The sequence below is a fragment of the Mastigoproctus giganteus genome, chromosome 2 (genome assembly GCF_048544385.1).
Source record: "Mastigoproctus giganteus isolate SK-2022 chromosome 2, ASM4854438v1, whole genome shotgun sequence".
NCBI lineage: Eukaryota > Metazoa > Arthropoda > Arachnida > Uropygi > Thelyphonidae > Mastigoproctus > Mastigoproctus giganteus.
Genome location: NC_143576.1, coordinates 29,180,492 through 29,196,839, shown reverse-complemented (window position 1 = coordinate 29,196,839; position 16,348 = coordinate 29,180,492). Strand labels below are relative to the sequence as shown.

Below are 16,348 nucleotides of genomic sequence, written 5' to 3'. Positions count from 1 at the left end.
CGTAACATAAAAACCCACAGAATTCCAGTTATTGGTATTATCGCAAATGCAATAAGATCGAGTTTACTACCCATTTATAATAGATTGCGCTAACAGAAAAGCCCAATTAACTGGAAAGTGCAAATTGTTTTTATTGTTTCATGGTAGTGACCTCCAAAAATGTGTTTTAAAAAAATATCACAAAAGTGTTCAAAAATGATTCTTGTAATGGAACATATGATAATGATGAAAGTATAGAGCAATTTCCATTATAAAATGATCTTTTAGAGAGATAAATAGCTTAGTTGTATAATGAAAATTTCAACTTCCGAGGTCTTGGAATAAAAAAAAATGCTGCAACAGGATCTAGAAAAGTTGGGTAGGTTAGCTGAGAAGCGGCAACTGAAGTTTAACATTGACAAATGCAAAGTACTGCATATGGGTAGCAATAACCCCAGATAAAATGTACCAACTATGTGGTGTTACACTCAAGGTAGTGGAGAATGAAAGAGACCTGCGGTTAATTGTGCAGTCAGATATGAAGTTTTCTGAGCAGTGCACACCCATTCTGCCAGAATGGGTCTTGTCAATGATATAAAGGAAATTTGCGAGCAGGGATAAGGTGGTGATCATCCCCTTGTATAAGGCAATGGTCTGGCCACACCTTGAGTACTACGTACTGGTCTGGAAGCCTCATTTTAGGAAGGATGTAGAGTTGCTAGAACGAGTACAGACAAAGAGGTGTTCTTATGAAGAAATGCTTACGGTAAGTTCTGAAAATTGCAGCTAGCATTAGCATTAGTAGAGGCATTTGATGCAAGAAAGCAAGCTTATGCAGCATCAGCCAAAAAAAAAAAAAAAAAAACCACTTCCAGTTCACACCTCTGTTCGTTCAAAATACCTGTCCAGCTGAGCCTTAAACTTATTTAGGCTATCAACCTCCACGACAAGGGATGGAAGTCTGTTCCACCAACCAACCACCCGCTGGCTAAAGGCAAATTTCCGCACGTCTATCCTACATCTGTCTTTCCTCAATTTGAATTTATGCCCTCTCAGGTGATTATTCTGAGCTAGAGGAAGAATCCTATCAGCATTGAGCATGCTCAAACCATTCAAGGCTTTATACACCTCTATCAGATCACTTCGCTGGTGCCTAGTCTCCAGGCACTGTAATTTGCAAAACTTAAGCCTTTCTTCGTAAGAGCATTGTTCCATTCACTAATCTTGTTGCCCTTCTCTGTACTCGTTCCAGCAGCTCTACATCCTTCTTGAAATGAGGCCTCCAGACCTGTATACAGTACTCTAGGTGTGGCCTGACCATTCCCTTATACAAGGGAATAATCACCTCCTTATCCCTGCTGAAAAAATTCCTGTATATCATTGACAATACTCCATGAGCTACTCTTGCAGCCCGTCTGCATTGCTCAAAGAACTTCATATCTGCCTGCACAACCACCCCCAAGTCCCTTTCATTCTCTACCACTGTCAGTGTAGTACCACAGAGTTGATACGTTGCTCTGGGGTTGCTGTTTCCCATGTGTAGCACTTTACATTTGTCAATGTTAAACTTCATTTGCCACCTCTCAGCCCATCTGCTCAACCTTTCCAGATCCTGTTGCAGCAGCATAGTGTCAGTAGTGTCCTTGACAACCCTGCCAACCTTTGTATCATCTGCAAACTTGGACATTAAGCTTGATATACCATCATCAATATCATTTATAAATACAGAAAACAACAATGGACCCAACACTGAGCCCTGAAGTACTCCACTAATAACATTAGTCCACGATGAGCAGTGTAGTACCACAGAGTTGATACGTTGCTCTGGGGTTGCTGTTTCCCATGTGTAGCACTTTACATTTGTCAATGTTAAACTTCATTTGCCACCTCTCAGCCCATCTGCTCAACCTTTCCAGATCCTGTTGCAGCAGCATAGTGTCAGTAGTGTCCTTGACAACCCTGCCAACCTTTGTATCATCTGCAAACTTGGACATTAAGCTTGATATACCATCATCAATATCATTTATAAATACAGAAAACAACAATGGACCCAACACTGAGCCCTGAAGTACTCCACTAATAACATTAGTCCACGATGAGCAGTGTCCATTGATTACCACTCTCTGTCTTCTCCCCCTCAACCACCCCTTTATCCATAGCAGCAATTTGCCTCCAATGTCACACTGCTCCAATTTGTGTAGCAGTCTTCCATGTGCAACAGTATCAAAAGCCTTTCTAAGATCCAAGTATATAATATCAAAGCTATTCCCTGCATCCAGTTCTTTTGTGACTGCATCATAGTATCCAATCAAATTGGTCAGGCAAGACTTCCCCTTAACAAAACCATGCTGTGTCCAAACTATAACTGAAGTCTTGTCTAAATGATCCTGCAGTGCTTCTTTAAGCAGTGCCTCCATTAATTTTCCTGGAACAGAAGTTAAGCTCACAGGTCTATAATTACTTGTGTTAGCCTTTGATCCTCCTTTGTGAATTGGGGTCACATTTGCACATTTCCAGTCTATGGGTACCTCCCCTGAGTCCAAGGAAGCTCTCATAATTATGGCTAAGGGTTTGCTTACTTCCTTTCCTGCCTCCTTTAATTTAACTGGAGGCAGCAAAGGAAGTAAGCAAACCCTTCTGGAGACTAGGCACCTGCGAGGCGATCTGATTAGCATTAGTAGAGGCATTTGATGCAAGAAAGCAAGCTTATGCAGCATCAGCCAAAAAAAAAAAAAAAACCCACTTCCACTTCACCCCTCTGTTTGTTCAAAATACCTGTCCAGCTGAGCCTTAAACTTATTTAGGCTATCAACCTCCACCACAAGGGATGGAAGTCTGTTCCACCAACCAACCAACCACCCGCTGGCTAAAGGCAAATTTCCGCACGTCTATCCTACATCTGTCTTTCCTCAATTTGAATTTATGCCCTCTCAGGTGATTTTTCTGAGCTAGAGGAAGAATCCCATCAGCATTGAGCATGCTTAAACCATTCAAGGCTTTATACATTATTATGATTGAAGTGTATAAGGCCGTGAGTGGATTGAGTAGGTTCAATGCTGATGGGATTCTTCCTGTTCCTCAGATTACAAAACTGAGGGGGCATAAACTGAAATTGAGGAAAGACAGTTGTAGAATAGATGTACAGAAGTTTGCCTTTAGCCAGTGGGTAGTTGATTGCCCGAACAAACTTCCATCTGTTGTGGCAGTTGATAGCTTAAATAAATTCAAGGTACAACTAGACAAACATTTGGAACGAATGGATCAGTGAAATGGAAAGGAGTTTTTTTTGACTGATGCTGTATAAGCTTGCTTTCTTGCATCATGTGCCTCTGCTAATGTGAGTTGCCATGTTTGGGCCCTTTCAAGAGGCTCAATGCTTTTTTCAGATAAGGTCTCCATACTTGGATACAAATGGATACAGTTAAGTTGTGGGCTGAATGAATAACACCTTATGTGCATATAAATTGTTATTCATTCCGACATTATTTGCATTAATGAATGCATTATTCATTCAAATTAAATATTAATCTAGTTGTCAAAGCCCCCAATGACAGATTGAGGAATATTTGCGTACAATGAATAAAACTTGTAAATTTGCTGCACCCCCAATATTTTTATAGATAACAGAAAGCTGCCATCACTGCCTCTGGCCATATATTGTGTGTGCCACTTTTGGCTTAAATCTTACCATTAGATTATGAATATTCAAACTATCAGTATACAGTCAGTCTTCATGTAACACGGACTGGAGACTAGTTTTCTTAGAAACCCTCATGCAATGCAAAATAATGCAATATAAATAACAGGCCTTTGGGAAAAATAGGGTTGGGTGCCGAACACCCAAGACTGAACACATATTTGTAACCAAAACATTACCAAATGCAATAAATAATCGTAATTACAATTTTTATGTAATGAAATATTGAAATGCTTTTGCTTTTATCATAAGCAAACTTGTTCCTGATCTCTTCTTTGTTTGATCTTCTATCCAAACAGATAACAGATGTTCCCAAGCTTCCAATTCTTTGTGTCTTGATCTAATTTTCTTTTGTTACTTTGAGTTGTTCCTGCTATAAAAGTTGTTTTTATTATTTCTACATTCTTTCTTATTAAAGGTCTAGTTAGAAAATAAGGTTTCCTAACTTCATCTGTCATGCCGACATGTCAATCAATATATTTTGTCTATGCTAATGCTAATTGTTCCTGAATTCTACTGCCACTACTGATAACGTGCATCATATGTTTACCGAGAATGCAAGGAGAAAGTGCGGCAGCAGTAAACCAGTTGAGGGCCGCCGTAGCCTAGTGGTCAGGCGCGCGGGTGCATAAGTACACGTGCCTTGAGTGACCGGGGTTCAAGCCCGTGACTGCTGAATACGGTGTTGTTTCTTGTATTCTGTATATCTTGTAAAACTCCTCTGACCGTTTGGTCGTCCCGGGGTATAAACAGAAAATTTATTTTGACAGAATAGCGTTAGCCGTCGACCGTGCGGCCACGCATTTTCATGCTCCGCGTTTAGTGCTAAAAATATAGTGTTAATAACTGTGTACCATGATGAATCCAATACCACAAGACTCCGTTTAGTATTTGCCGCCCATTGATGGAGCTGTCGTAGAACTCTCCATGACAGGTAAATTTTTATTGTCATTTTTTCGTCTCATATATTGCAATCATAACTACGGTATTGCGAAGTTGGCCCAATTGTGTAAGTAGAAACCTCACCAGGTCAAGGCTGCCACACAATAGGCCTGATTAATTCCCTCGATCATTAAGTGCTTTAAATTCCCTAATGGCCTCCTCCCTAGCGCCAGCGGCCTGAAGTCTGTAATTAAATCTGCTGAAAGTCACCGTAGCAAATCGTCTTGAAAGTAACTCCTCTTCTGAGCTTAACTGAAAAGTCAGTTGAAAGCAGAATACTGAAAGTTCACTACAGTAAAATTTGTCGGAGTTCAAATATGCTAAGCCCTACCCAGAAGAACGTCATGTGCGCCGGAAAAACCACATGTAGCCAGTGTCAAAAGCCTGCATCTCTCACTGTGCAGTGTGTCAGCTGCGCACTTAGCCTAGGGGCTTGCTGCGTAAATAATCTCTCAAAATTGTCAGCTTCTAAGAAAAAATCGTACCTGTGCCAAGCGTGCAAAACACCTGTAAATAAGAAGGTACCACCAAATAGAAGGACGAAAGCGAAAGGAAAGGAAGCGCAACCTAATAACTCCACTAACATAGATAAAGCGAAGCCTCTTTCGGTAACCAACGCTGGCAACAGTCTTGTAAGTCCTGCAGTCTTATACAGCTCACCGAACGCTGTAGCTGTCAATGAAATTGAATCTGCATGTGAGGTGCCACCCAGCGTCGAAGATTCTATGTATGGCGACGTACTATTAGCTCGTAAAACAGATGAGCTGATGCCGGAGAAAACACCCGGACATAATGAGAATGACAAAATAGCCGGCGAACACAGCCAACCTGCCGTGTCTACACTAATGTCTGGAATGGATTTTGATATCGGGATAGAGCCTCCCGTGAATGGGTATTACGATGCTGATGTCAAAGGCAATGTTACCGCCTCCATTAAGCCAGGTACGTTTCGAGCGCAACTCTACAGAAATCAATGCAGACGGCGGCATACTAGTGATAGTATTGTGTATGTCAGCCAACATTATAATGAAACCCTGACTGATACTGCTAACAGTGGAAATACTATTGTAAGTGTAAATTTAAATGAATATAACCAAATAAATCACAGCGTGAGTCTAGACGCCCCAAGTGAAGTATCAAACTCGGCTGCGGAACCTTGCCTAGGAACAAAAGAAAAAGCGGAGTACCAACAACTAGATAATACTACATTCCTTCGCCTAGACGACCAAAAACTGGAACTCATAGCGAACGAAATAAGGCATCTGATAATCGACACTCAACTAATGTCTCTAGTCAAAGCCAAATTATTAAAACTCTCTGAAGATCACGACAATCAGGGTACGATGGCGAATACCCCCAGGGTCAATTCACACACGTCATATCAACCAAGGGTGAGGTCACTTAATGGTCATGATACTAGAGGCACCCAAAACCGTCAACACATGACGAGTTGTGTTCAATCAGTTCCAGAAGCTAGTGTTATCAACGGTATAAATCCTTCGCTAGAAATTGAAACTCAGAATTGGCAGCATTCTAATCTCTCAGTACCTCATGAGGATAAACTGAGCACAAGCAATTCATGTCATAGAACGGAGAAGTTAAGTCTCACACCTGCATCGAGTGACTGCTGTGTGAATAATATCATTTTTCCCACATTAAATAACCCTAATGCGGTAGGTCCTAAGGCCAGATATCTCTACACAAACCAACCAACTGAGTTTCAGAGAGACCACTTAACTCATATGGGAAAATGCATCGACAGATCCACAACAAATAATCCAGTCGCAAGTTGCCTTAATGAAGAAGTTACTGAGTGGCCGTATCAAGAAGCTAATACTTCATGTACCAGTCTGCCGGATTGCCCGCCAATCCAGAATGCTACACACTATCTCAGTAGCCTTATGCCGAATAGACTGAATAACAAATCATATGGGAACAGAAATGAAATTTTCTTCAAAAGAAAAGTTGTTCAAAGACCTCCCGTCCCCTCCTACACATCTAGTCGTAGCGGATACAGCCCAAACAACTCCATCCTGGCAGCTGTTACACAATACCCTACCAATAACAATTATGGTAGATTGTCAGGTGCATCATTCTCCTCTCGAATAAAACCTATGATCACAAGACCCATCCAACAATCTAAAGCAATCTTTGTTTCCCGAGTCGACCCTCAGACTACTCCAGACCAAATTGTGTCTGAATGCCTACGACTCATGAACATAACTGTAAGAGTCACCCTACTGAAGAGGGCAGCCACATATGCGTCCTTCAAAATTGAGTGTGATGAAAAAGATATTAATAATGTTGCCGCCACTTCCTTCTGGCCAGTGGGAGCTCTCATCAGACCTTTTTATCACAACGGCCAGCCGAGATTAAAACTACCTCGCTATGTATATCCCAGTAAGCCAACCACAAACTCACAAGTATGACGCCAAAGGAAGGAAACCAGTCCATCGCAGAATATATGTACCCCGTCAGTTACACAGGATACTGAACCGCTACCGGATCGCCATTCAGATGTCAATCGAATTTCTACAATAGTCGCTACCCGACACATGATACAAAGTAAGACTATACCCCGTAGAAGACCTACTAGGACACAGATAAAACCATTATCCATGGGGAAGATTTTTTATCAGAATGTTAGGAGCATACGAAACAAGTTGGACACATTGGAACAAATGCTCTTGTCACGGTCTGCTGATGTTATCTGTCTTACAGAGACCTGGCTCCAGCCACATCAAGAGTCTCTGGTCGCTGCTGACGCTGCTGGATACAATGCCTACTTCAAATCCAGATCTGTAGCGAGGGGTGGAGGAGTAGCCCTGTTTGTACGTGACATAGCACTTCAAACAATCTCGGTCACCTACTCAGATTCAGAGTTTTATGAGGCATTACTCGTCACTCTAAAAGTCCACTCAGCACTCTTGGATATAGCAGTCATTTACATTCCACCTGTCCCTAGTCTAGAAATGATAAATAATGTAGTAGACTGGCTTCTCAACAAATTACATGTGTCAGCCACCCATATAGTATGTGGAGATTTCAACCTTACACCACAGCTCAACAACCTACTGGACACCATGTTAAATAAACTACAGCCATGTTTCATCTCTCTTATCAATGACCAACCTACAAGAGGTGAAAATAGACTTGACCTAATTCTGTCTTCTGGTAAATGTATAATTGATGTACCCCCTGAAATGTTCTTTCCATCCGATCATAGCCCAATTGCAATGCTCATAATGCTACCGTATGTGGACTTCAATGTCAAAGAAAAAATTAAGAGCCAGCTTGTCACTTCGCCAGCCTTTCTGGACCCAAATAAATGCTTATTTGCTGCCAGCTGTATCCCGTGGGAATGTCTACTTAAATGTGATGCCTTATTTGCAACAACTCTCTTAACAAGTTGGATCAACTCTATTACAGAATTTCCCTGCCGACCGGGCTAGCCGAGTGGGTAAAGTACCTGCCCGGCAACCCAAAGGTCGCGGGTTCGATTCCCGCCTCGGGCTTGGATCAGAGTACTGCAAAAACCTTGGGAGGTGCAATATGGCCACAGAAGCCGATGCGCCAACAACTACCAAATCAAAAAAAAAAAAAAAAACAGAATTTCCGGCTTCCAAAGTAGTAAGGATGTCATCAAAATCTAAAACCTGGTGGAACTCTAGCCTATCTACATTGTTTAAACTAAAGCAAACTCTGCACAGAAAATGGAAACTGTCTAATGACACACAAGATAGAAGTAACTACTCGAGGGCCAGAGCAAAATTTAATAGGGAAAAATCTAAAGCAATCAACCGCTACATAAAAGACACACTTGACAGGGGAAAGCTACCTCGTTGCACACATAAAAGTGACACAAATCAGAGGCTGGACAAAGAAGCGTGGATGGACCACATCAGCAGATTCTCCAGCATATATCCTGAGTCTCAAGTCAGGGAGTTTGAGTGGGATCAATTAGTTGACAATGAGATGGAGTCTATTCCTATCACTAAAGAAGCACTAATACAGAGTATTAACTCCCTCAGGCTAACTAACACAGCTGGAGTTGATGGAGTCCCCCACTTCATAGTAAAGTGTCTTAGTCCTTACCTAATTGAACCACTCCAAGCAATTTATAGCTCTATCCTTGCTTGCCGAGTTTTCCCTGAGAGCTGGAATAAGTACGCTGTAATTCCAATGCCAAAAATTACAAAGCCTAACCTTGTGGAGCACTATAGGCCAATATCTACTGCATCTACCCTGTTAAAAGTACTGGAGAAAGCTCTGTTGCCAAAGTTGTCGAATCAGATACTAGCTGGGCAGCCTCAACAAATTCATTATTCAATGACTGCAAGATCAACAATAACTAACCTCCTCACAGTTCAGGCCACGATACTAAATGCTTTCCAAGCCAGAAAGGAAATTGCAATAATTTATGCCGATATAAAAGCAGCATTCGATAGTCTGGATGTACATGCCTTACTTCATCTGCTCCAACACGCCTTCCAAATAAAAGGAAATTTGCTGAAGTTCCTACAGGCCCTACTTACTTGTCGGTCCATTTATTACCGCACAGATAATCAGATCCTCCAACGCCAACTCCATGCAGGAGTTCCACAGGGTGGAGTTTTATCAGGACTCCTCTTTACCGCCATGATGATCCCGTTCTGCAACGGTAGGGATGATGTATGCACTTATGCAGATGATATTAAGATCCTAACACCTATCCAACCGTCCATGAACAATAGGGCATTATGTGAGCAGGTTAATTATAAGCTTCTGAACTTATTCGTGTACTTGGACAAATTTGGCTTGGTCCTAAATCCGCAGAAGACCGTAATCATGGTGTACTCGCTCAAAAAATCGCCTACGCTCGTACACCCGAAACTTCATGGCAAACCTATCCCAGTTGTTGAGACGCATAGAGATCTCGGAGTAACATTTGATACGAAACTCACGTTCAACTCTCATATTGACCTGACTGTAAAGAAAATGAACTACTTACGTTGGGCAACAAAACAGCACCTCTTGCACGTGAAACAGACTGCAACAACCGCACGATATTTAAGAACCACAGTGTATTCAGCCATTTTGTATGGCGCTGAATTGTGGGCGTCAGCCACCCCTACCCACATTAGGAGAATATATGCAAGTGAATTCTGGCTGCTGAAGTGGGCAAACCATAAGCACCACCTCCCACAACAGTTAAGGACCACGAAGCTCTCTGAACAGCTTAAACTGCAGCGTTTACCAGACATCATTGCCTGGAAACGATTAATAACCACAATCAAAATGATGACTGGCACGATATCATCACCATGCTTCTGGCAGCTTTGTGAGTGGCACATCCCGCCATCTGCATTAAGAGGTACAAAATCCTTGAGAATGAAGACCAACAGACTGAAGATGGCCGACAGGTTTATACCCGCCAGTGCGTTAGAATCAATTCAGTGCCTAACACATATCGGAATTGACCTACTAAAGCTCATAGAAGACCCGAATTATAGGAAACAAACCGCAGTGTGGCTCGCTGAGGCTACTGTTGCCTAGTAGTTGTGTGAATTTCTGTCAAGAACTGTGTACGCAATTGAATAATGTATATCTCGCACAAGTTGATCAGTGGATGTGATGTTAAGATGAACTTTTGTATTACAATTGCCAGGATTCTAGACAGACATGTAGTGAAGAGTAATGCAATTTATATGTCATCTTTTCATGTATATTTATTGTATATTTGTTGCCCTTTCTTGTATAGTTTAGACATTCTTTTATTCACATTTTGTGGTAATCCCCTGGCATTGTCTGCCGTGAAGGGAATTTGTCGCTTACCAGTGTACTTATATATTTTAAATTTGGTAGGACAAATAAAGATTTATCTTTACCTGGCAAGTTGCCTGTAGTTTGCTGTAGTTCTCGTGTTGGCTTTCTTTCCCTTAGCTGCTTTTCTTTTTCTCTCTGAACCTGCAGTATCTTCACCACCACTCTTCCTTTTCATCCCATTTTCAAGTATTTTACTCATTTTTAGGGAATAAAGCACAATTTCAGTATTAAAAAAAAACAAAAATGAGGAGGCAAGTTTGATACACACAAACAAAGCAGAGCACATGTAGCAACTGAGTAAACAACGTAGTAAGTGTTGCATTCAGCTGTTGTGATTCTGCCACATTTGACTGCCATTTCTTGTAAACACAAAGCCGAATTGTGTATAAGCAAATTCAGTTCATGCTACATGTGACACCGTTCCCCTATTTATAAATCATGTATGATCAAAGTTGTTTAGTGTAAGCATGAGTTATACTGTTAATTTCCTTCTATTCCCCTTCCTTCTACTATTAATATGAGCATAGAAGTCTTTGCTGTTTTTCTCTGCATTCTATACCAGAGACTTCTCAAAATCTGCTTTATCTTGCCTAACCTCCTTTGTGACTTGATTACAGACTAATTTATATCTACCCTAGTCTTCTGTATCATTTGATAATTTATATGTATTCCATGCACTTTTCTTCTCTGCCACATTTCAGACATCCATTTAGGCCTAATCCTTGAACACAATTTCTTTGTTTGTATGAAAAGTCTAGTAACTTCTTTGATTACTTCCCATTTTGAATTTGCTGCTGTTAATATCATCAGCTGCTCCCACTGCACATAATTTAAACTGTCTGAGACTGCAGTTACCCTTACGAAAGCAAAAGACTTTACTCTTGACAGTAGTTATGTCTTTTATTAAATTCCACATTAGTACACTGTCAATGCTACAACCCAGTTGGTCTTTTACCTGCAGATTCTTAGTGCATGAAGAATCACTGCCGATAACCAGATCAAGAGTATTGCTTCCTCTTGTTGCCTCTCTAACATGTTGCTGTAGAAAACAGTCACCCAAGAAATCCACAAAAGTCTTGCTAGTAAAATTTATTAATCTTATTAAATTTCATTGTCAATTGAATTGTACTTTTTTAACTAAATAAATATAGCGACCTAGTTATTACAAATGAAACATCATAAATTAATACATATAAGTTGACAGGGAAGATAAGAAAGTCATATAACATAACTCGGAGATAATATTCGATACCGAAATACATATATATAGTGTTATAACTGCATTGGGATATAGGTTTAGGGTTATATTTTGTATTGGAATTTTATTGAACTTGAATAAAAATCTTGACTCAGACCAGAGCAGCAAAGCAAAAGGCTCAAACTAGTGGAAGTACTGTGGTTCAGGTGAGAACTGAGGGGGCGGTTGTCCTCTGAATCACAGTCTTTTGAAATGCACTGCGTGTTTGATGTTTGTGGAGCAAATCAGGAACGGGACATGATATTGGTAAGGGGAATGTCTTTGTATGTGAGCGATATAAGGAGTGAAGGAAATCAGGCATCAGCTTGGCATTGTTATGGGCTTATATGAGAGCTTGAAGGACAGGGTGAATGCCCTTGAAGGATTTAAATTGAGGGGCCCATCAAACTCTCAGCTGCCCACATCAATGCCAGAGCTTGCACTTGAATATCACGCAACACAGTGGCAACCCCCAAGACAGAATGCACTTGTCCCAAAAGAACTAGTTGTTGTAGGAGACTCTATTGTCAGGGAAACGGGGAACATATTGTGCAAAAATGGTAGATAGAACAGGACCAGGGTATGTCTGCCAGGGGCAAAGGTTGATGACGTTGTAGGGCAGATATCATCCTTTAAGGGCACAAAGGGTGGTATTGTTGTACACTTTGGCACTAATGATATTAAGAGTAGGCGACTGGCAAAATTAATTAACAAGTACAAGACAATTCTGAAAACAAGCCATGAGTTAAGGTTGAATTTGAAAGTGTCTGCAATTCTGCCCAGACACGATAGGAGTGAGTATATGATAAGAGCCTTGTCGATCAATTTGCCCCTGGAGAGATTGTGCAAGGCTCAAGGGGTAGAATTTTTCTCAGCCTGGTCTGCTTTTTAACAGGAGCGACTGCTTCTACAGGGATGGGATACACTTAAATAGAAAGGGTGCAAGAATATTTGCAGATGCTATCGAGGCAGAGTTAGGTGGGTCAGAAAACTACTAGCTTGGGAGGATACACAGAATAATAGATTAACAGTAGCCACTGGCAAAGTTAAAAGTGATTCTTGCACTACTTCTATTGAAATGAAGTTGAGCAGCAGCCTGAAACGCAAGGCACTTGGAATTTCCAGGACTGCTGGGAGTCATAGTGGAACAAGTAAATACATGGTGTACATGCATGTATACTTGCATGTACACCATGCTAGGAGTATAGTTAATAAATTCGATGAGCTTGAAGTGCTAGTCAAGACATGAAAGGCAGATATTGTTGGAATATCAGAGACTTGGTGTCACACCGACATAAGAGTGCAGAACTGGAATTTGAGGAGTACAATGTGTACAGAAAGGATAGACAGGACAGGAAGGGAGGAGGGGTATGCTGTTCGTTAAGAAACACAATGTAAGGAAATGCATCCAGTTCATGTGGGTGGACAATGCTATGTTGAGTCTGTTTGGTGTGACATAAGCACTGGGAAAGGAAAAATGAGAGTAGGTGTGTGTTATAGGCCTAATGAATCAGATGAGTAAAATGAGCTTCCCGGATATTGACTGGAATTTGTGGGTTGGTCACTCACACACTAGCAAGGCTTTTGTGGATTTATTGGATGATTGTTTTCTAAAGCAGCATGTTTGGGAGGCAACTAGAGGGGGTAATACTCTTGATCTGATTATCAGTAGTGATTCTTCCTGCATCAAGAGGCAGAGTTAGGCGAGTCAGAAAAGGTGGCAGTGATCACGGTGCGGTGAAATGGGATTTACTCAAAGAGGTAACTACCATCAAAGGTAAAGGGAAGGGTTTTTGTTTTGCAAAGGTGACTATTGTGATCTGAGACAGTATTTAAATTCTATATGGTGGAACCAACTGATGATGTTACCAACAGCAAATTCAAAATGGGAAGCATTCAAAGAATTAATCTTGGAAGCTACTAGGCTTTTCATACCAACAAAGAAATATTCTTCAAGATTTAGGCCTAAATGGATGTCAGATGAACTAATTAGACATGTGACAGAGAAGAAAAATGCTTGGGATACATATAAATTAACATGTGACACAGAAGCCTATGATAGATATAAGCTGGTCTCTAACCAAGTTACAAAGGTGGTTAGGCAGGGGAAGGCAGATTACGAGCAATCTTTGGCAAAGGACTCAAAGAAAAACAACAAAGAGTTCTTCACTTAGAATATCCCCTTCATCCCCTTCCTTCTAGAGTAAACTCTAGAAGGAAGGGGATGAATCAGATTGGTCCACTTGATATCGATGGTTCAATTGCTGATGATCCTGCTCAGGTATCTAACAAACTAAATGAATATATGTTGCATCGACATTCACACTTGAGGGGCTATTCAGGGAGGGGAATGCCAGAGGTGTATTAAACTCTGGCAGTAAGCTAGATAATCTTGTTATAACTGAGAGTAAAGTGGAGGGGAAATTGTTGAAGATAAACACAAGAAAGGCACCTGGGTGGATTGAATCTATCCAGTTATATTAAATGAGGCGGCAAAGGAAGTAAGCAAACCCTTAGCCCTAATTATGAGAGCTTCCCTGGAGTCAGGGAAGGTACCCATGGACTGGACATGTGCAAATATGACCCCAACCCACAAAGGAGGATCAAAGGGAGACACAGGTAATTACAGACCTGTTAGTTTAACTTCTGTTCCAGGAAAATTAATGGAGGCACTGGTTAAAGAAGCACTGCAGGATCATCTAGACAAAACTTCAATTATAGCTCAGACACAGCATGGTTTTGTTAAGAAGAAGTCTTGTCTGACTAATTTGATTGGATACTATGATGTAGTCACAAAGGAACTGGATGCAAGGAATAACTTTGATATCATATATTTGGATCTTAGAAAAGCCTTTGATACTGTTGCACATGGAAGACTGCTGCCCAATTTGGAGCAGTGTGGCATTGCAGGCAAATTGCTGCTATGGATAAAGGGATGGTTGAGTGGGAGAAGACAGAGTGGTAATCAGTGGACACTGCTCATCATGTACTAACGTTATTAGTGAAGTCCCTCAGGGTTCAGTGTTGGGTCCAGTGTTGTTTTCTGTGTTTATAAATGATATTGATTATGATATATCAGGCTTAATGTCCAAGTTTGCAGACAATATGAAGGTTGGCAGGTTTGTTAATAACACTGCTGCAACAGGATCTAGAAAAGTTGAACAGATGGGCTGAAATGTGGCAATTGAAGTTTAACATTTACAAATGTAAAGTACTACATATGGGAAACAGTAATCCCATAGTAACGTATCAACTGTGTGGTACCATACTGACAGTGGTAGAGAATGAAAAGGACCTGGAGGTAATTGTGCAGGCAGATATGAAGTTTTCTGAGCAGTGCAGACAGTCTGCAAGAGTAGCTCATGGTGTCTTGTCAATGATATACAGGAATTTTTCTAGCATTGATAAGGAGGTGATTATTCCCTTGTATAAGGCAATGGTCAGGCCACACCGTGAGTACTATATACAGGTCTGGAGGCTTCATTTTAAGAAGGGTGTAGAGCTGTTGGAACAAGTACAGAGAAGGACAACAAGATTAGTGAATGGAACAAAAGGTAGCTCTTACGAAGAAAGGCTTAAATTTTTCAAATTATAGTGTCTGGAGACTAGGCACCTCCGAGGTGATCTCATTGAGGTGTATAAAGCCTTGAATGGTTTGAGCATTCTCAATGTGTATGGAATTCTTCCTCTTGCTCAGAATATCCACCTGAGAGGGCATAAATTAAAATTGAGGAAAGACAATTGAAGGATAGATGTGCGGAAGTTTGCCTTTAGCCAGCGGGTGGTTGATTGCTGGAACCAACTTCCATCTGTCGTTGTAGAAGTTGATTGCTTAAATAGATTCAAGCCAGAACTTTTTTTTTTTTTTTTTTTTTGCTGATGCTGTATAAGCTTGCTTTCTTGCATCTTGTGCTTTTGCTAATGCTAGTGTATGAGTGACCAATCCACAAATTTCATTCAACATCTGAAAAGTTAAAATCCCCCATTATGAGACATTCTGATTTGCTGACCCTCTCTATTTCCTTGTATAGCTGTTTGGTATACATATGGCCTACAACACACGCCTACTCTCAATTTTGTTTACCTAGCACTTATATCACACCAAGCTGACTCAACATTGTACTCGTCACTGCCTTAGATTTAATATTCTTCTTAATTAAGAAGAATATTAAAGAATATTAAATCTAAGGTGTGAGTGACACCATGTCTCCCCTATTTCTACAATGTCTGCATTTTATGACTTAATCAGTACTTCAAATTCATCAAATTTATTTTCAGTGCTCCTAGCATTAGTGTACATGCAAGTATACATGCATGTGTTTTTACTCTTAGTTACTCTAACACAGCCCATGTATTCATTTGTTCCATGATGATCCACTACAAAGCCTGAAATCCCAAACACCTTGCTTTGTAGGATCCTGCATGTAGCAATGCAACATTCACTTTCACCTCTGCCTGTACCTCTAGTTAGACAGAATGACATATAGACAAATCCATGCTGTGACTGCAGTCATAGCATGGATTTTTGAGGGATGGTGATCTTATATGACTAATCAGATTACATACTATGATACAAGTAATAAAGGAACTGGATGCAAAAAATAATTTTGACATCATAAACTTAGATTTTGGAAAAACTTGACACTTTTCCATATAAAAGACAGTACAAATTGGAGCGGTGTTGCATT

The 16,348-nt window shown here is 40.7% G+C and overlaps 1 protein-coding gene across 1 annotated transcript in view; it reads left to right on the top strand.

Moving 5' to 3' along the window:
• The window catches only part of LOC150089240 (solute carrier family 12 member 2-like), a 253,122-nt gene that overhangs the window by 120,403 nt on the left and 116,371 nt on the right, over positions 1 to 16,348 (top strand). The window lies entirely within an intron of this gene.